This window comes from Delphinus delphis, chromosome 16 (genome assembly GCF_949987515.2).
Source record: "Delphinus delphis chromosome 16, mDelDel1.2, whole genome shotgun sequence".
NCBI classification, from domain to species: Eukaryota; Metazoa; Chordata; class Mammalia; order Artiodactyla; family Delphinidae; genus Delphinus; species Delphinus delphis.
In genome coordinates, this window is record NC_082698.1 from 60009183 (window position 1) to 60029932 (window position 20750).

A 20750-nucleotide genomic window follows, 5' to 3' on the forward strand; every position below is an offset into this window, starting at 1 on the left:
TACATTTACATTTCTTATAAAAACACCTATCTGATTTGACCTTCCTTAGGCTTTGATAGTATATAGCAATAATCCTAACTAGAAAATTACAGAAGTCCTTACAGCTTTATAACAATTATGAAGAGCACCCCAAATTGCATATAAATTTGCATTATACTTACTTTCAGTTCTTTATTTTATGCCTGAATAAATCATATAATAAATCATTTAGTATAGAAAATAAAACTTTTAATTTTATTATCTCAAAACAGTCAGTTAAACATGTTTACCCCTTTCAGGCTGAATTCTCCAAAAAGAAAAAGAAAATATTACACAAGGTCAGAAAGAAAAGTAAAAGGTCAATTTTAAAGAGGAGGAAGAAAGCGCAGAAGGAAGAAGAGTGAGTCAGGGATGGCTCTACAAAGCTTAAAGAGAAGGAAATCAGAAGGAAAATGATGAAGTGGCTGGAAAAGGCAGGATTACAAACAAGGGTCTAGGTGGGTAGAAGTCAGGGTTAGTAGAAACTGATCTTGCAGGAATGTGTCAATCCTGCATCCTTATGTAAAACTACATGTACTGGTAAGGTGAAGATATAAGTGCTAAGGTCTTTTGCACAAGTAGAAGGAATGAATGGCTGCCTTAAGAGCTGCGAGATCTCAGCCAAGGCTTCCAGCCTAAAAATTACCTTTTCTATTCAGGTGGCACCGTGCCTCCATCTGTGGGTATCCTCTTTTTAAAGTCACATATTCTAAAAGAAAGCATGAACAAAAAGAAAGGGAATTTAGATGTTAGGAGACCCAGGTTTAGAGTCCTGGCTCTGCTTTGAGGCAGACCAATCTTCTCTCTGATCCTTGGTGTCTCTGCTTTATGTATGATAAAATACCTTATCCATGTGAGGGGTTGCTGCAGACATTGATGTCAGGGTCTGATTTCAGAGTCTTTGGCAGGTTAGGTCCCTGTCTTATCTGTCTTTATGTCACTCAGAGTCCAGAGCATGCCTGGCACATAAGAGGTAATCAATAAATGTTTGATGACTTGGAAAAAAATCAGTTAATCACATATTTCTTGGAGGTATGACTCATTATGCCACTAATATCTTATTGCAAAATCAATTTTACAGATCACTTTTTTTTTTTTTTGGCTACTGAAGGAATCCAGAGTAGCATGAGAATTCAGTCCTCTCTCATAAACCTGGAAACATGTAAAGAAGTTGAATATGTGCAAGTTAAACAGCAACTTTACATGTTAAAAGGGGAATTTCCATTCCTAGAGAGCTCCCGAATATAAAAGTCCTAATGGTAATTCATGTTTCATATGTGCTGTTTAATTTTTTCCTGTTTTGGCCAGTACCTGTCCACTTGATCCTAAAAATTTGCAACTTTTGGCATGACTGATGAGCTCCACGTTTGTTTCAATTGTATTAAATTTATGAGCTCTACATTTCTTATCATTTGTGCCATTTGCATTTTTTTTGATTTCCACTCATTTTTATGAAATAGCAAGAGTAAAATGCAGTAAAACATTAAAGTATTTGTGTACCCATCTTGCTATGGAAACAGAAATGGCAGTGCTTCTATGTTTGGAAGGCAATCTTAGCAGATTATAGTTGCAAGTGTTTATGCACTGAAGCATAAAATTCTGAAATCAGAGTAGGAAAGGCAAGATTTAAGGATATTAATGTATAATCTTTGAAAGTATGACCTACATGAAAGTCAGGCATATGAAAGTTGACTTCATCCAGGGGAACGGGTTCTGAAAGCAAATAGAGGAATGGGATACTTATATAAGGAGGTATAAAACTGAGCCAGTGACCCTGAGCCAGATAGCTTGTTCCCCTAGCAGAGTGCACAGATTTCCCTTTCATCCATGTTGTAATATGCATGTTTAATTCCTTTGCCAGGTTCTTCATTTAAGTCCTGTATTAATTTCTATCAAATATATTATTAAGGTTTTGTTTTGGAGTGAAGGTTATGTTTCCTAAATAGGATTCTTAAACTTAGTTCACCTCTAGTTTATATCTTTATGAATTGCCTTTTATTTCATATGAAGTCTAAGAAAGTAGTTTCTATACTGTTCTTAAATCTTATATAATGAAGAGTACAAATTTCATTCAGTGTTTAATCAGTTTAGTAGTTTTTCCAGGGATTTTTGCCATGCATCAAGTTCTTCACTCGATAATTATAAGAATCAATGCTTATTCAACTGTCGATCTTATTTTCCTTTGGATCTTCATGACTCTTTTGTTTTCCCAATCAGAAAATCTCAATTCTTGAGTAGCAGTTTCCAGAGTATATAACTCCTAAGATAATATCCTGTTGAAAAAACAGATGTACATGGCAATTATAGTAAATTTCATGCATGATGATTAGAAATCAGTAGAAAGTTAACACCCTCGAGGAATTTCCTTTCAAACTTACTTTGATTTTTTTAATGGATAATTTTCTTTCTCTCTCGCTCTCTTTTTTTTCAACTTGGAAGATGAACTAGTTATAAATTGCTTAGAGAAATATTTATTCTCATCCTCTTATTCCCCCATTGTTTTAACATTAGGCACACCATTTAATTAAGTCCATCATTTGACCAGTAAGAAACACTAGCTTATTTTATTGCCTTCTAGTTGAATTGCACTTTAATGCTTTTGTCATTGAAAGCAAGAACAAATGTAGAAGTAGTATCATCTTCCTGGGGTGTTTTCTCATTTGTACTTGAATTTCATACAAACTCCAGATACAAAGTAGAAAAGAATGGCCCAACTGATATTGACAAATAATTGAACAGTTATTTCTTACTTTGATACTTGTCATCTTTTCTCCTATTTTTTTTTGACTAGAAAATTCTCAAGAAGTAAATGAAACATTCCTGTTTCAACTGATAGTCTGTGAAACTGAATTTGATTAAGCAGCTGTTGAATTTGGGGGAAGATCTTTTTCCAGAGCTTATCACTGCCTTATGTTAATGTATGCTAATCCTTTAAGGATGCTTAGCAATTTCCTTTGTAGAAGAGTCTTGCAGTACCTTGTTATTGGCACTTGCATCATTTATGCATTTCACTATCTACCATCTACTAACACAGGCGTATTTCAATATAAAGAAGCTATAGTCAGTGACCTTTGGTTTTAAGAATATATTTTATAGTTAAATGATATTTGTAAAAATATTCAGACTATGTTTAAAAGTTTAAAAACTTCAAAGCTTGAAAGAGTTCAGATTTTCTATTAGAGGATATTTGAAAATTATTATAAATAGAGTGTTAGCACTAGTATATAGATGATAATACAAAATATGGTCTGGCTTTTGTTTTAGGGTAATATATCACAGATTTTTTAGGAATGCACTCTCTCCCTACATTGTCCATGCGTTCTCCTTACGATTTGTTAATGCAGTTATTTCATGAATTTTGGATTATTTCTTTAATGAAAACTATATTTTTTCCTGAGTTTAATTCTTTATCATCCAATAATTGGTCTATAAAACAAAGCATCATTTCTAAGTGGAGCCTGTATTTTACATAATCGTCAAATATTTGTTCATTTAATCAGTTAATTGCTGTCCTGTATTGGTGTGGTTTATCTTAAGTGGTTTATACCCTTCATTATCCTGTTTCTCTTACTTCTCCTTTTTTTCCTCAGCATACCAAATATAGAAATTATGGTTTGTATTTTCTGTTCCTATCGCCTATAATAGACAACTTTCTCCATCTCAAACCCTACCTTTTTTTTTTTAAGTTACAGTAGAAAACTGCATGGTCTGGGTAAAATTGTTTCTAAGCAAAGAATACCAGTATTCCAGAGCTTTGATGTAGTCCTCTTCTCTCTTCTAAAAACTTTAAAGTTCATACTCTTCTTTTAAGTAACAGTGAATTGCCCATTGAAACTAATTGTCTATCATTATCATTCCACCATGTATTTCTTTTTTTGGAAAATAGATTTTTTTATTCTTTCCTTTCTATGAAGTTGCCTTTTTCCCTAACCTCTCCCTGAACATTTCAGAAGTCCTGCCTCTGGAATGAATTTTTTCATTATTTGTAATTACAGTCCTCTTAGGATCTCTCCTAATTTGGGAGAAAGAATTAACATGTGTTTTACTCCCATCTCCTTTATGATACTTACAAGAATGTTTGTTTACATGGAACAGGAAAACAATTTAAATCAAATTAAGATGAAATGGCCACATTGAGGTGAAAGAGATAAAAGTATGGTCAAAGTCTAGAAAAGGAAATACCAATTACAGTGTTTATAATAGAAAAGATATGCAGAAAAAAAGATGGAGCTGTAGTTAAAAAGCAAAGCTTTAATATAACAAAATGCTTTTAATTGCTTACTAGGTAAAAGTTCTTTTAAAAATATTGGTAAATGAAGTTTAAAATTCCATTCCCTTTAAGGGAAAGTCGTGGTTCCCCAAGGGGAGTGTGGACACATTTTTTTTTTCCTGTAATGTAATACTTTTAATGCTTTATTTGAGTTGTGATTATTTACTTCATATCACAGATAAAATATGAGTCTGGAATAAGGTCTAGTATTACTATTACTCCTTGACATGTATAGTAAGTTATGTGAGGGATTTCCTGTCTTCTAAGAGTAAATTGTATTGTAGATCAAACAAAGGTAAATTGGGGAGGTGTTGCTGAAATTCTTATAGGATAGAGTTTGGTGAATCTTCACATTTATTTGAATTGCTTTAATTTTGCTCAAATTTTTATAGCAGGATTGATGTTCTTATGAATTCTGCATTGTTAATTGGGCACATCTCTCTCACTCTTTCTTTTGGTTTCCAGAGACTTGAAACCAGTCAATTCTAAATTCTTGGTGAATTGATGTATTTATTCAGGTCTTTCTATTGATAAATGTGAATGTATAGGCAGAATTTTTTTATTTTTGCTCCATGTCTTTTTGATCCATGTTTCCATTTGCCCTAAAAAGTGTAACAGATTCTAAGAGGATAAAGTATTTCAGTTCTTCGAGTGCTGAAGTTCTCCACAAATATTTTCATAATTATATATTATTTTAGGGGTGATAATTGAGCCCTTTTAAAAAACCCCATTAACATATCCACTCATTGGTTGTCAGTGGTTTATTTTTCCAGTTGAAGTAAAATCTAAATGAAAAATGCTTGACTATTTGTCTCTTGAGGGAACTATTACTACTACTAATCATAATAATATGAAAAAGAAGCATAGTTGAAGTTTTTTGAGTGTTTATAATATGCCAAACACTGTTCTAAGTGTTTATACATAATTACTCTAATCCACACAGCCACTCTTTTAGATAGCTTACTATTTTCATTATTTTACAAATAAGATACTAAAGTATATAAAAGTTAAGTAACTTTTTTTTTTTTTTGACCTAAGATCATACAGTTAGTAAGTGGTGGAGCCAAGATTCCAAATTGGTAGTCTGGCTCTAGAGTTCACCATCTTAAGGACTATGCTATATCATCTTTCATATAGCTAAGCTATTTGTCTGTATGATCTATTTGTAAATAGAAATTTCTCATCAAATATTTCTTTTATTTTACTAACTTAATGCTATTTGTGCGAGAAAGAACTTGCTATTTCACGTTGTTTTTGGTAAGAGTATTGAAGTTAATTTTTTCTGCTTTGATGAAGTACAGCTAGAAGCCAATATTAACCTGAGAAACCACATAGTGTTTCATTTTAAAGGAAGAAAACAAGAGATATACAAATTATAATGCCTGAATTTAGAAATTAGAATTTCAACTTCACTGTTATTTGCACCATTGTTTTCTCATATGCCATGAACACCACTTGCATTTTGAAAATGCTGTCGTTTTTTTCTTTTTTTTTTTTAAATCGAAGGCATCACTCTTTTTTTTTTTTTTTTTTTTTTTTTCTGTACACGGGCCTCTCACTGCTGTGGCCTCTCCCAATGCGGAGCACAGGCTCCGGACGCACAGGCTCAGCGGCCATGGCTCACGGGTCCAGCCGCTCCGCGGCATGTGGGATCTTCCCAGACCGGGGCACGAACCCATGTCCCCTGCATCGGCAGGCGGACTCTCAAGCACTGCGCCACCAGGGAAGCCCCGAAGGCATCACTCTTAAGGTGAAAAGTGTCATCTGTATTTCGAGAACTGGATCCTGGCTCATTGTAGTCAAGATAGCAGAGAAAATAGTATTTCTGTTACAAACTAAACTATTTACTCTTTCAAATACTGATCGGTTGTGTGTTAAATGTAGAATAATTTGAATAGAGCTACTCATTATAGTTTTTAGACAAGCAAAAGTTTAAAATGTAATTACATTACCAAAATGAAATCAAGTACAGATTCAGCATTTTAGAAAATCCTTTGACACCTGTTGTAATTTCCTGTTTTATTTTTAGTCTCAGATTTTTTTGTCTTCCTTCTTTCCCATCCAAAGTTCTTTAAATTATTTTAAAACCATTTTCTCATTTTTCTCTCTTCTTACAAATTAACAATTTTAGTTCTCTTTAACACGCTGCAGTCCTCAGAAAATCTGGTTTTGGTGTCTGAAATATTTTACAAGGGATTTCCAATTTGAGCATCTAAGTATTTGACAAGCTACATGTAAACAGTTAGTAGATGTAAGTATTCTGCATCGAATATGAAAAATACAAAATTATGGATTGCTGTACTTGTTAGTGTGTAATAGCACAGGATGAGAGAATGTGGTTTTGGATATAGACAATCCTGTATTCAGATATGGACACTGCCACATACTTGATGGATAACCTTGGGCAAGAGACCACTTAACGTCTGAGTGTCAATTATCTTCTGTAACGATAAAATCAGGACAATAAGCAAAGTATCTGGCTCTACAAATTATAGCTATTTTGCATGACTTTCAGCCCTTTACTCAATTTATGAAAGGAGTTAGCTGCTATCATGTATGTTATCTTCTTTCTCGGTTTGTATGAAATACTATAGAAAAGCATGTGCTCTTCATAATTGCTCTCTCCGTTGTTCTTTCCTTTCCAGTTAAATCAGCTATAAAAATCTCCTTGTGCTATCTCTGTAATGAGCAATTGGCCGGGATTAAATGGCTAGTCTATGAACTGAAGAGAGACCTCTGGTTTGATTTCTCATATCTGAGCTGTTCTGTGTTCACAGTGATTCATCTCATCACAGTACTGTAAAATCCTTTGGGTCTCTGTCACATCAGTCCTAGCCTTGGGCTTGTAAATTGTCGATAGCATATATTTTTCAATCAAGAACTTTTATCATGCTACTAAGGTTGGTTTGAGAAGTATGATAAGTTCAGGTCAAATTTTATTTCACAGCCAGTGAAGTTTATTTGTTGAAAAAAAATCTTTAAAACCATTTGGTATATGAAGGTACTTTGGAGTGGTACCCAGCTGAATTAGCTAACTTAAACTGCTTCAACAGTGCCAGCCTTCATGATGGCTGGCTTTTTGTTACTAACATGAATAGTACTTTATTTAGTGCAACATAATTTTGCAAGAGACCTGTTTCTAAGTAGTCATTCTGAACTCTTCCTTAGAGTAGTTATTAATCCTCTAAACTCATCTGAGTTTGGTTGCCTATGTGTTAAATATAGGTGGTAAAGCAATGAATTTGCCATGAAGTTAAAAAATAGTATATCATGAAATGATAGTGACATACCCTTAAAGGAAACCTTAATTAAAGAAATGGTTTCACTACCCATGGAAAAAAGTTAAGTGTTTGCTTTCCCTTTTCTTTAAGAAATAGGTAATTATTCATGTGTTTTCTTTTTATAGTAATGTGAAGTTTTTCTGTAATTGTATGTTTTATTTCAGCGAGGTTAAGAATTGAGTTATTTGGGTTTTTGTTTTGTTTTGTCTTACTGTACCTAGCAGATAATATATAAAATATTTTTATGTATTCCTCATTTCCTGTTTCGGGTGTTCAGTGATTTTATTCCAAATCACATTTGGTCCTTTATATGTTATAATAGTTTGTGATATAAATATATTTGATTTGGGAGTTTTTGTTCATATAATCAAACAATGTTATTTTTTTTTTCTTTTTCTCATCTTCTGATCAGGATTTCTGGCAGGTACTGACTCAGCAGCATGTGCCTTAAATTAATTAATGTTTCAAAACCCATAGTAACGCTTCAGGGACAAAGGTTCAGTGCATGTTCATGTCCTTTCCCTGCTCCCTTCAGAATGATTCAGTTCCTGTCACTTTAAATTAACAAATCTTTAATATGACAATTCAAACACTGCACAAGTCCTTGAGAATGTAGTACCTAGCATAACTTAAAAGGAAGTTTTAACATTATGTGTCACACCAAAGGTCAAGAAACTGTTTTAATCATTGTATAATGGATACTCAGTTACTTGGGTCATTTAAATAGTCTTAGTAGGGATGCCATGTTCCTAGTTGAACTGTAGCAGGGATGGTGAGACAACAGTAACTTCAAGTGAAAAATTAGTAGTTTTTTTTTTCTTTTGAAATTTCTTAAATAATAAATACAGATAAGCAGTTGCTTAGTTGTACTTTGCTCAATAAAATGACTTAAGGGGAAACAGATGGAACATTTAGAAAGACTTCATTTTGCTTTTTTGAGCTAATCAACAACTTTAAATGGAAAAGCAGCAAATACATGGAGAAAATCATAAAAAAGAATATATAGATTGTAGGCTGACAAAGGAGAATTTCAAGGACACGCCTAAGAAGTACTTTTCAAATTGATCTTTGAAGGCTTAGACTTCTTAATTATAGTTTATAAACTATTAAAATGTATTCAAAATATATTCATTAAAAAACATTACTCTTGCATTTCTTAATAAAAATATAAACTAAGCTTAATTAGAACATCCTTTGGTTTAAAATAATTGTTTAATTAATGAAGGTCACAAGGTGCTGTTTATTTTTATACATTTTTCTTGTGCTTCCTTGTTCTTAAAATGGTATATATTTTTAGTAGTCTCCTTACCAAACCCCCAAACCAATCATCCTGTTATTGGTGCAGTAGATTATTTTACCACCTTTGCCTTTAATTGCATTCTGAAACAAACCAACAAATATTTAAATTACTGTATCAGAATAATTTATTGATAATCCCATTATCAATGTTTCTAATCCTGGAGATTTTGTTTTAGAATAGCTGTGGCACAACCATCATGCAGAGTGCTAAGGAGTGTAAATCAAATGAGGTGTTAACACCTGTGATTGAGGACAGCCACTTCCAGTTCTCTGTTTATGGCAGGACAGTTTGTAGGAGGCAGCTAAAAATTCTTCCTCTCCTTTGATAATTGTGTGGTTTAAGGCTTAGAGATTTAAAATGACTTGTCTCACTTAGGTGTCCTTACTAGACAATGAGGAGAAGAGAAGAGAGGTAGGAATTGGTAAGAACTTGAAAGTCTCCAGAACCTGCAGCATTGAGTAGTCAACCTCTGTAGTTGACAAAGAGCATCAGTCTTCTTTAAACTTTGACTATTGAAGGTAGTATCCTTTGTTGATCAAGGATTCAGAGTCAAGTTTTATTGTATTCTTAAGGATATCTTATTAATAAGCTTTTTATATTATATATAAAATAATTATATTTTATATTAAAAAATAATAAACTCTTTTTCTTAGAATAGGTAGTGGAGGAATTGTTTATACTAGGTTCTATAAATATCACTCATTTTGGTGACACTAGTATAAATTGTTTAAGCTTCCAAAGGTCAATGAGCAGTTACTTTATACAAGAGGACTTTCTTGCTTGCTTCCTTACAGAAATTTGTCCTTTGCATGCTAAGTTCCTATTGCCTGTGGAGAGGCTGGAATCATTTTGTTTTTCTGGTAGCATAGTATGAGTGCTGTTCTTCAGATGCAGCTTATGAATGGTGTCAGTACTTATTATATTGCTGTGAGGAGTATCCATAATGTCTCTTTCCAGTCTCTGAGTTCCACCACTACTAAAGTCTGTTGATTTAAACCATGTGCTTTATTTTTCATCTTGAACAGAGAAACAATAATATAATCGTTAAGTGCTCCCAAGGAGAGTATAGTTTACTTGGTTGTCCCAAATATTAAGACTTCTATTAAGATGTCTTTAAATACATTTTTATTTTAGATTCTGTTGTGTTTGAATTTGGGATCATCTGTGAACCCATTTGATTTATCATCGTTGATTTGAAAGCATAAACATGACTAACCATTACATTTCCAACACCTTTATGTTTAGCTTTTCCATCATGAAACAAGATTTGAAATTCACTTTGATATGAGAGGACTTCGTTCCAAACTAACTTCCGTTTTAAAATTATTTTAGCACAAACACTCTAGCATGTTTCAAAGTTACACAAATAGATTTCTATGAAAACCACTCAAAACATTTTATTTCTTCTGTTCTGGTAAAAATGGGTTCTCAACTGATATGTATTGATGACCTTTGGTTGCAGAGAAAGTGTGAGGATAGTTCTTGGTTTGCATATTTGGCTTTGCCATGGTGCATTTTTTAGAAGTTTTATATATAAATAAAAAGCTTCTCCAATTATAGATCAATGTAACATCTATTAATTAAGAAGATTATAGAGAATCATTACATTCTTTTAATGATACTCATTTTGAAAATGATTAAAATATACATTTGAACAAATCAGGGCATAAAAATATGATGTGCACCTACATCATTAACTAGATTTTCAACTTCAAGATAAATGAGCTAATACAAGTTAAGCCTCAAGATTAATATTTTACAATAATAAACTATGTTTTGCTCCAAAAATATTCAATCTGCATTAAATTTTAGAAATTGCAAACAGTATAGACACCTGATGTATTTCTGTGCATTTGATACAGTACAACATATAATAGTTCATGCATGGGTTCTGGAGTCAGACCATGACCTGTCCTGCCACTTTATAGCACTGTCACCTTGGGCTTCTTATTTAACTTCTCTAACCCTCAGTTTTCTCATCTGTTAAGTGCAGACAGTAGTATCACCTATCTCATAGAATTGCAGTGAGAACTTAAAGAGGTAATGCAAGTGTTTAGCACAGTTCCTGGCATAGAACGTGCAAACTATAATTTTAAAATTCTTGATATGTCTTTAATGGTTGGTGGTATTCAAGGAATACCTAAAAATGTTTGATTTCAAAATGATTGAAAAGTTCTTCTTCTAAAGGATTTCCTGGGAGATGATAGTTACTAGAACAGTGTAAATCAAGGGTGTGAACAGTGATCCTCAGAATGAAACTCTTTTATTTTTGTTCTTATGGTGCATTTTTTCTTGTAATAACTTTTTCCAAATGGGAGAAGGTGAAATACTATATTGACTTATTTTTCAAAATTTGTATGTGAGGTTGTTTTCCCATGAAGTGATAGGGAAGCCTTTTCTAACCCATGTGACTGAAACCAAGACTGCTGCTGAGCTCAGGACAGTTCTTCTCAGCACTGATTGACTTGAGTGGCCAATATTCAAAATTAAATTCTTAGATTTGGGTAGCAGATAATCAATAATGACAAAATATAGATTCTCCCACCCAGAGCTGCCTTGAAGCAAGTTTGCAGGCATAATGTGGTAGAAACTAATATAGTTGATGATTTTTCCCATCTAGGGTTTTGAGAACACCTCATCAGATACTGAGGACTGAAATAAATCATTTCAATAAAGTTATATCATTTCTTTGAAGTTAATCCTATTCCAGTAGACTTTTGAATTTTATCATTGCTTTAATCAAATCTTCTGCCACTGTTTTTTTAAGCATCTTCATTTGTATCCATATTCTCTTTACCCATCTAGTTAATGAAATAGGAAAACATTTGCATTCTAGGTGTTTGGAGTTTTTCTCAGAGCTAAAGTGGTTAGAATGGGGACTGAAAAGAGAATGGCTTTCTGGCAGAGTGAAGTTTCCAGAATCTTAAGCATTCACCTTCCACAGTTTGTTGCACAGTAATTTGTGTTTGTTGCCTCAAATGCAATAATACCTTTAAAAAGTTTGGAAACTCTGAGTCAGAAGTAGAAATCATAAAGTACTGTAAATTAGAAACATCTCAGTTTAATTTTTATCTGACATATCCCCAAATTCTATCTTCTGCAAGTTCAGGTATGGAATGGGGGAAGAAAAATAACTCATATTTTAACTGTGCAACATTTTCTGTTTGATTGAGAATAGTGTGATTGTTTAAGATTGATGTCTTACAAAAGGCTTTGGCATCTATCTGTACACCAACTAAATAATGAAGAGTGAGCATTAATTGCATGGGGAAATTGCTGAATTTTCTCTTTCTAACACCTGTTCTCCCTGCCCTCACCCCAACCTTAGGTAGAAATACTATTTGTAATTTGGAAATTATATGCTGAAATTGCATCTTTTGGGAGAAGCATATTATTATCAATAATTTGTTTTTGAAATACAACACAAGTACTTCTTGAGGGATTTAGATAGGCTTCGAAATGTATTTCAGCAATATAGAGAAATGTTAATATTAAAACAGTCCAATTATTTCAGTTTCATAAAGGATGACATCTTAATTTAAATAGTAAAGCTGCGTTCTTTATCAGATTTTCTATATACCAGAGATGTTTGGAGGTTCTAGATGATGTGTTAGCATCTATTTTGCTGGCATAGTGCATCTACTTCTACTCGATAGAAAAAAGTTTACTTCAAACTATAGAACTTGAAAAGTGGATCTTAACTAGAATAAATAATGAGGTTAAACTCCTAGATATGATTTTTCTCTTTGGCTTTATCCAGTCGAGTCCTAGAAGACAAAATTATTGGCCCTATTTTGTTCAATCCTATTATAACAGGATTCACTGTTTGAGCACTGTGAGTATTAACAACTTGGAATCATGTCTGGAATTCCCAGTCCCAGGGCTCCTGATGGTACCTGCAACTTTAGCCAGATGTTTTATAAGTTTTTGTGGTTGGTCAGAAACCAGAGTGTGAATGCTTCAGCACAAAGCCATCCTGGTAAAACAATTGAGGTTTTAGACTACCTGAGAAGTGTAGTAGTTACTTTGCTGATCTGCTGTAAGTTTACTCTTAAGTCTTTCTGCTTATCTAAAAAATTAAAAGATTCAGGATATGTTGCAGTTGAGATCAATACCAGGATTCTTATGAGGTTATTAATTTATTTGCCTGTACTTAAGGTCAGTAATTTGAATGTTTTAGTGATGTTGAGTCTGTAGCCATGTTTTAAGTTTTAAAACATATAAGATCTAAGACTAGGTCATGTAAATGAATAGTAAAACAGTTAAATTTCATTTTAAGTCAGTGAGCACACTGCTTTGAAATATTTTACATAGTCTTGTTCTCCAAAACAGGAGGAACATTTGTCAGTAAATTGAATAGAAATTCTATTGTGAGCAGTTTACCTGCATTCCACTTTCATAGCCTTAACTTCAGAGTTTCAAGTGATTAGAGTAATGTTTGATATGTAGCTTCTAAGATGCATAAAATAGTATAATGCTCTGTAAGGTATCTGCAATTATAGCTTCTTTTTAAAATACCCAGTTCTGTTTAATTTTCAGCATATACACTGAAGTAGTTGCTAGAATTTTACCTCAGGAGCTTTAATGTAAGTTTCTATAAATTTTTTTACTGAATGATATGTTAATATATTACTTAATCTCACATTATATGGTCTTACAATAGAATTGAAATATATTCTATTTCTTTTGACTTTTATATAGAATTCTTCCTTTTAGTTTGTCTTATGTTTATTTATATTGAATTTATTATTTATATTGAATTAAATACAAATCCTTGTGATAGATTTCACTAGTAAAAATGCATATTAATATAAATGTTCATTAGGAACAAAAAATATAAATAACCACCTCTGAGACAGTGAGAGAAAATGAACATTACTACCAATCTGCTAAGGAAGATTATGTTTTCCTTGCACTGTGACTCCGTATCACCCCTGAAGTATATAAATGGTATTTGCTTAGGACAAAAGTGACTTAAAATTTAGTCAAAGATTAAACTTTATCCAAAAGATTAAGTGAAGGAACGATTTACTTGACATTCTCAATTTGCAAAATTAAACACTGATAAGACTTTAGGAATAAGAAAAAATAACCAAAAACCTTCCTTCCACTCTCGTTTGAATCTTGATTTTCCATTTTCACCGTACTTCAATGCTTTTAAAAATTTATTCATTATTAAACTCCAACATATCTATTTTCACAGATTCTCCTTGTGCCTTGGCTGTTTGACTTGAGGATATCATTTATGGTAGAATCAGGCCTTTGATTTAAGAATATCAGCTAACAAACTGTCATGCAACACAAAATAGTCTAAAAATTGGTTTCTGGTAATTCCCACTTCTTTCCAAATCTTGACATATTTATTCAATTCTCCTCCTAACTTTAAATAATTTGAGGGATCAAATATGATGGTTTTATGACAGTTTAGGTGTTTGTGATTAATATATGTCATGAATTTTATAACAGTTATCTTTGGAGTTTTAGATACTTGAAAACACACTTATAAATTCTTAGAGTTAATATTGATAGATAGTTGTGTAATCCTAAATGTACCTGAACTACTCTTTGACAAGTGGATGCCTCAGAAAACATAATGTAACTTCTCTCCCTGTCTCCTTCTACCCCCACCCCAACTCCTGAAGCATGGAAGAACAATGTAGACCTTTACTAAAGAATTAGAAGACTGTATTGCACAGGGCACATCACAAAGCATGGCTAATTTAAAAGTCCTCTTTAAACCTCTTTCCTTCTGGTTTTTATTTTATTTATTTATTTTAAAAATTAATTTATTAATTTATTTATTTTTGGCTGCGTTGGGTCTTCACCAAGTGCGAAGACCCAACTGAACTTCGCCGCTGCGCACAGGCCCTTTCTAGTTGTGGCGAGTGGGACCTTCTTATTGTAGTGGCTTCTCTTGTTGTGGAGCAATGGGCCCCAGGCACGGGGGCTTCAGTAGCTGTGGCGCACAGGCCTAGCTGCTCCATGGCATGTGGGATCCTCCTGGACCAGGGATCAAACCTGTGTCCCCTGCATTGGCAGGCAGACTCTCAACCACTGCACCACCAGGGAAGTCCCTTTCTTGCTTTTAAAGAGCTACTGCAAAACATGTATTCTCTGTCCTTTCTCTCAAACACATGTGTGCACATATGTGTTCATATGCTTTCTTTTCTCTGTTTTCCCAACTATTACTCTCTGGTCACGTCTCCTTCCTCTTTTTGGCTCACCTTTCCAGGGTCCCTTTTCCTTCTATATTTTTTCTCCCAGATGTCTTCTTCAACTTTTTCTTATGTACAGCAATTTGACCTTCTTTTGGCCTCTCCTGGTCCCTGTAATTGTATTCAGTACAGCAGAGGTCTCATAGATAGCCCTGCAAACAGAAATATCACTTTTGCTGTATTCTATTAGTTATACAGACCAACCCTGATTCAGTGTGGGAAGAGACTAGGTCTACACAAGGACATGAATACACAAGGAGGCAAGAAACATTGGGGTTATTTTGGAGTCTGGCTAACACATTGAAAAGAGTCTCACATCCAGAACATATAATGATCAATAATAAAAAGACAAACAACCCAATTAAAAATGGGCAAAAGACTTGAACAGATACTTCCCAGAGAAGGATATATTAATTGTCAATAAACTATTAAAAATGGGCAAAAGACTTGAACAGATACTTCCCAGAGAAAGATATATTAATTGTCAATAAACTAAGTGCTTAAAACACTTGGTCATCAGGGAAATGCTCAAAAAAACCACAATAAGATACCACTAAAATGGCTAAATTAAAGAAACTGGCCACATAAATGTTGACAATGATGTGGAGCAACTAGAACTCTAATACACTGATGGTGCAAGTAAAAGAAGTACAACTTTGAGGAAACTCAAAATAGCCAAAAACTGGAAAGTGCCTGTTTAATCATTAAAGGAATGAATAAATTGTGATATTACTTGTGTGCATTATTATATGCACAATTATATGCAAAATAATTTGCATAAATTATTTTTAATATTTTTAATTTTATTGGTATTATACTGCTCTGCAATAAAAATGAATGAGTTACTGATAAATAGAGTGTGGATGAATCTCCCCAACATTATGCTGAACCATAGAAGCTGGACATCAAAGAGTATATACTGGTGATACCATTTATAGGAAGTTCTAGAAAAAGCAAAACTAATCTGTGGTGCAAAAATATGGTGGGAATTAACTGTGGAGGGGCATAAAGGAAACATCAGGAATGGCAGAAATGTTCTATAACCCAAATATATATCTGGGTTACTCAGATATGTATTTATAAAACTCATTGAATCGTATATTGGATTTGTGCATTTCACCATAAGTAGATTTTACTTAAAACTGTAACAGATATTGAACTCTAGATGATACATTCGTTTTTTGCAGGGATAATTAGCAATTGTGAAACTATCTTCCTTGTATTCTAAGCTTGAGCAAATGAGTAAATATATTGCGGATAATGGGAGCCAGATTTCTCTCTGTTGCAGAAGGGAGTAACACGTGTGTAAAGGACAAGACTAAATTGTGCTCTGTGGTATTAGAATGGAATTAGAGATATCATTATGAATTCATAGTTTATAATAGATATAATAGATATGAACGTAATCATGAGGAAACAACAGCCTAATTCGAATTGAGGGATATTTTACAACATAATTCACCTGTACTTTTCAAATTGTTCCAGGTCAAAAAGTATAAAGAGACCAAAATTGGCAGAGTAGGTAACGCCAAAACTACACACGTCCACTAAGACAATAATTAAGGTAGTGAAAACTGTCAATCAGCTTTTTCAGATCTGTGGAATCTAACTAATCAGACTTTAAGCAACTAGGGGAATGCTTAAAGAAGAAAGAAGCTGCTGAAATTTGGTAAGAGAATGTTGTGGTGTTTTAACTTCTCTGATGACCACCCCCCACCCCCCAACACAGTGGCAGCCATAAAGATTGTGCGTTCTTGGTATAGCTCCCTGGTGCCAGAGGGGGCAGGGCAGACCTTGTTTTCAGAGAATGTGAATGTGGGCCTTGATCTGTCTGGCCAATGAGGAATCAGCTTGGGGGTTTGTGTTTGTTTTGCCTACCTTGGAGCTTTCTTAAGGCTGGGGTGACCTCCCAGGTGGCATTTGTTAAAAGCATAAAGGTAAATATACTAGCCACAGCAGCTGAAGACAAGCAGCAGACAAACCAAAACAGCTGGGAAAGAAGAGGCTGCAGCAGGAGATAGGTGAGAGAACAAGGACTTTGAAATGCTCTACCATATACTGGTGAATCTGGAAGGCCATGTGCACACCCAGGGCCAAATGAATACTTAGAGGAAACCCCAACAGACCCTAACCTTTCACTTCTGGCTGATGTTTAGCTTCCAAGCAAGCAAGAAATGAAGGCAAGGGCAGAATTATAAATAGTGACTAAGCATTGAAAGAATGCCAACACAGAGCTAGTCTGCAAGGATCTTGAGAGGTTTTTTTTTTCCCCACCCTTTGGATCCAGGCACTTAAGGAAATCTCTGTCAAATCACTAGCTGACTACTAAGGTATGAAACAGAGACTTGAGTGACCATGCTGGACAAAGTATTTACAAAAGAATTTACAAAAATTATTAAAGAAATGACTACAACCCATGCAAGCAGCAACAACAAACCCTGAGGAGGTGAGAGAATCCTATTTCCAGAATTACCACATTGTAATATACAAAATGTCCAGTTTTCAAAAACATTATGCTTGTAAAGAAACAAAGTATGGCCCAGGGAAAAAAAAGGAATAGGAACTACCCTTGAGAAAGCTCAGATATTGCAACTTATTACAGACAGACTTAAAATCAACTGTCCTAAATATACTCAAAGAGCTAAAAGAAACTACAGGCAATGAACTTAAAGGAAACAAGGAGAATGATGTATGAACTAATAGGAAAAAATAGATAGAAATTATAAAAAGGTATCAAATAGAAATTCTGGAACTGAAAATTTCCTATAGCTGAAAGGAAAATTTTAGTGAAGGGGTTCAACAGCAGATTTGAATACACAGGAAAAATGATTAGTGAAATTAAAGATAGGTCAATTAATATTTTCCAGTCTGAGAAACAGAAAAAGAAAATGAACAGAGCTTATGAGACCTCTGTGACACTACCAAGTGTGCCACATATGTACAATAGGAATCTCAGAAGGCAAGGAGAGAGAAAAGGGGACAGAAAGAATATTTGAAGAGATAATGGCTCAAAACTTTCCAACTTTAATGAAATATATGAATCTACCCATCCAGGAAGCTAAATAACTCCAATAGGATAAACTCAAAGAGACCCACACTGAGATACATTATAATCAAACTGTCAAAAGCTAAAGACTGTGAATCTTGAAAACAGGAAGAGAGAAGCAACTTTCCACACACAAACTATACACAATAGGATTAACAACCAGTTTCTCATCAGAAACCATGAAGGCCAGAAGGCAGTGGGATGACATATTTAAAGTGCTGAAAGAAAAATAAAATTGTCAACCAAGAATTCTATACCTGCAAAATTATCCTTCAGAAGTGAAGGAGATAGATATTAAGCCATTCCCAGATAAACAAAAGTGGAGGAGTTTGTTGCTAGTAGATCTGCCCTACAAAAAATGCTAAAAGTAATACTTAAGGCTGAAAAGAAAGGACACTAGATAGTAACTTGAAGCTATATTGAGAAATAACACCAGTACCAGTAACAACATAGGTAAATATAAAAGCCAGCATTATTTTATTTGTGGTTTATAACTCCTATCTATCCCTCTGTAATTTGAAAGACAAATGCATGAAACAGTAATTATCAATCTATGTTAATGGGCACACTGTATAAAAATGTAATGTGCAAAAATAACATAAAGGGAAATGGAACTCTACAAGAACAGAGTTTTTTAATACTATTGAAACTAAGTTGGTATTTATTCAAACTAGGTTGCTGTAAATTTAAGATGTTAATTGTAATCTGCAGAGTGGCCACTAAGAAAATAACTAGGTATGGTTCCATTTATACGAAATATCCAAAAATATGAATCCATAAAGATGGAAAGCAAATTAGTGATTTCCAGGGGCTAGAGGGAGGGGGCAGTGGGATGTGACTGCTTAATGGATAAGGGGTTTCCTTCCAAATGGGGTTATGAAAATGTTCTGGAACTATGTAGTGGTGATGGTTACATAACATTGTGATTGTACTTAATACCACCAAATTTTACGCTTTAAAATGGTTCCGTGGTAAATTTTATGTTATGTACATTTTACCACAGTTTTTAAAAATTATAAAAATGTAAGCAGCATGGTACTGGCATAAGAATAAACACAAGGATCAATGGAATGAAATTGAGAGTCCAGAAATAAACCCACATATATATGGTCAATTTATTTTGATCAAGTGTGCCAAGACCATTCAGTGGTGAAAGAATAATCTTTTCAACAAATGGTAGGGGGTCAACTGGATATCACATGCAAAATAGTGAAGTTGGACCCCTACCTCACATTAATACAAAAATTAACCCAAAGTAGATCAATGACCTAAATATAAAAGCTGAAACTACAAAACTTTTAGAGAAACAGGGGTGAATCTTCATGATCTTGGATTTGGTGATTAGAGTCTTAGATACGGCATCAAAAGCACAAGTAATAAGAGAAAAAAATAGACAAATAGAACTTCATCAATATTTAAAATTTCTGTACACCAAAGGGCATTATCAGGAGAGTGAAAAGGCAATGAACAGAATGAGAGAACATATTTGCAAACCCTATATCTGATATGTTTAGTGTATAGAATATATTGATATAATGAAACTTACAAAACTCAACAACAGAAAGACAAATAACCCAACTCAAAAATGGGCAAATGATTTGAGTAGAGATTTCTCCAAAGAAGATAATATAGATGGCCAACAGACACATGAAAAGATGTTCAACATCATTAGTCACTAGGGAAATGTAAGTCAAACCTTAATAACATACCATTTCACACTCACTAGGATGGATATAATTTTAAAAAAAAAAGAAAGAAAAAGAAAATTGAGGATGTGGAGAAATTGGAACCCTTTTACATTGCTGGTATTAATGCAAAATAGTGTAGCCGCTGTGGAAAACAGGTTGGCTGTTCCTCAGAAACTTAAACATAGGGGTATGATACGACTCAGCAGTTCCACTCCCAGGTGTATACTCAAAACAACTGAAAGCGGATAGTGAAACAAATACTTGTACATGAATGTACATGGTAGCACTATTCACAATAGCCAAAAGGTGGAAGCAATCCAAATATCCTTCAGTGGATGAATGGATAAACAATTTGTGGTATATATACAATAGAATATTATTTGGCGATAAAAAGGAATGAAGCACTGATTGATGCTACAACATGGATGAACCTACAAAATATGATACGTGAAGCCAAACCCAAAAGGCCCACACATTTTATGGTTAAATGGTTAAAATGGTGAATTTTATGTCATGTGAATTTTACCACAATCAAAAATAATAATAAGCCTCCAAAGGAAAAAGTAAAGATGGGCATAAACCTCCAAAGGAAAAAATAAAGATGGGCAAAGAAAGCTGTTTTAGATTAATGGAGATTAAAAAGACATGACAACTAAATGCCATTTATGATTGTGGACTACATCCTGGACTGGGGGGAAGATAAAGGAAAGGAAATTATTGGGACAATTCACTACATTTGATAATAGACTGTGGATTAGATAATAGTATGTATCAATATTAAATATCCTGGTTTTATGAAATATGTACTGTAATATGTAAGAGAATGTCTTTGTTCATAGGAAATATATACTGAAGTATTTAAGTGTAAAGGGGCATATGTCTCCAACTTTCAATATGGTGTAAAAGAAAATATGTATCTACATAAAATGAAA

At 33.6% G+C, this 20750-nt stretch overlaps 1 protein-coding gene across 2 annotated transcripts in view; it reads left to right on the forward strand.

Annotated features, from left to right (window-relative positions):
- The window catches only part of MICU1 (mitochondrial calcium uptake 1), a 201326-nt gene that overhangs the window by 74369 nt on the left and 106207 nt on the right, over positions 1 to 20750 (forward strand). The gene's annotated exons all lie outside the window — the stretch shown is intronic.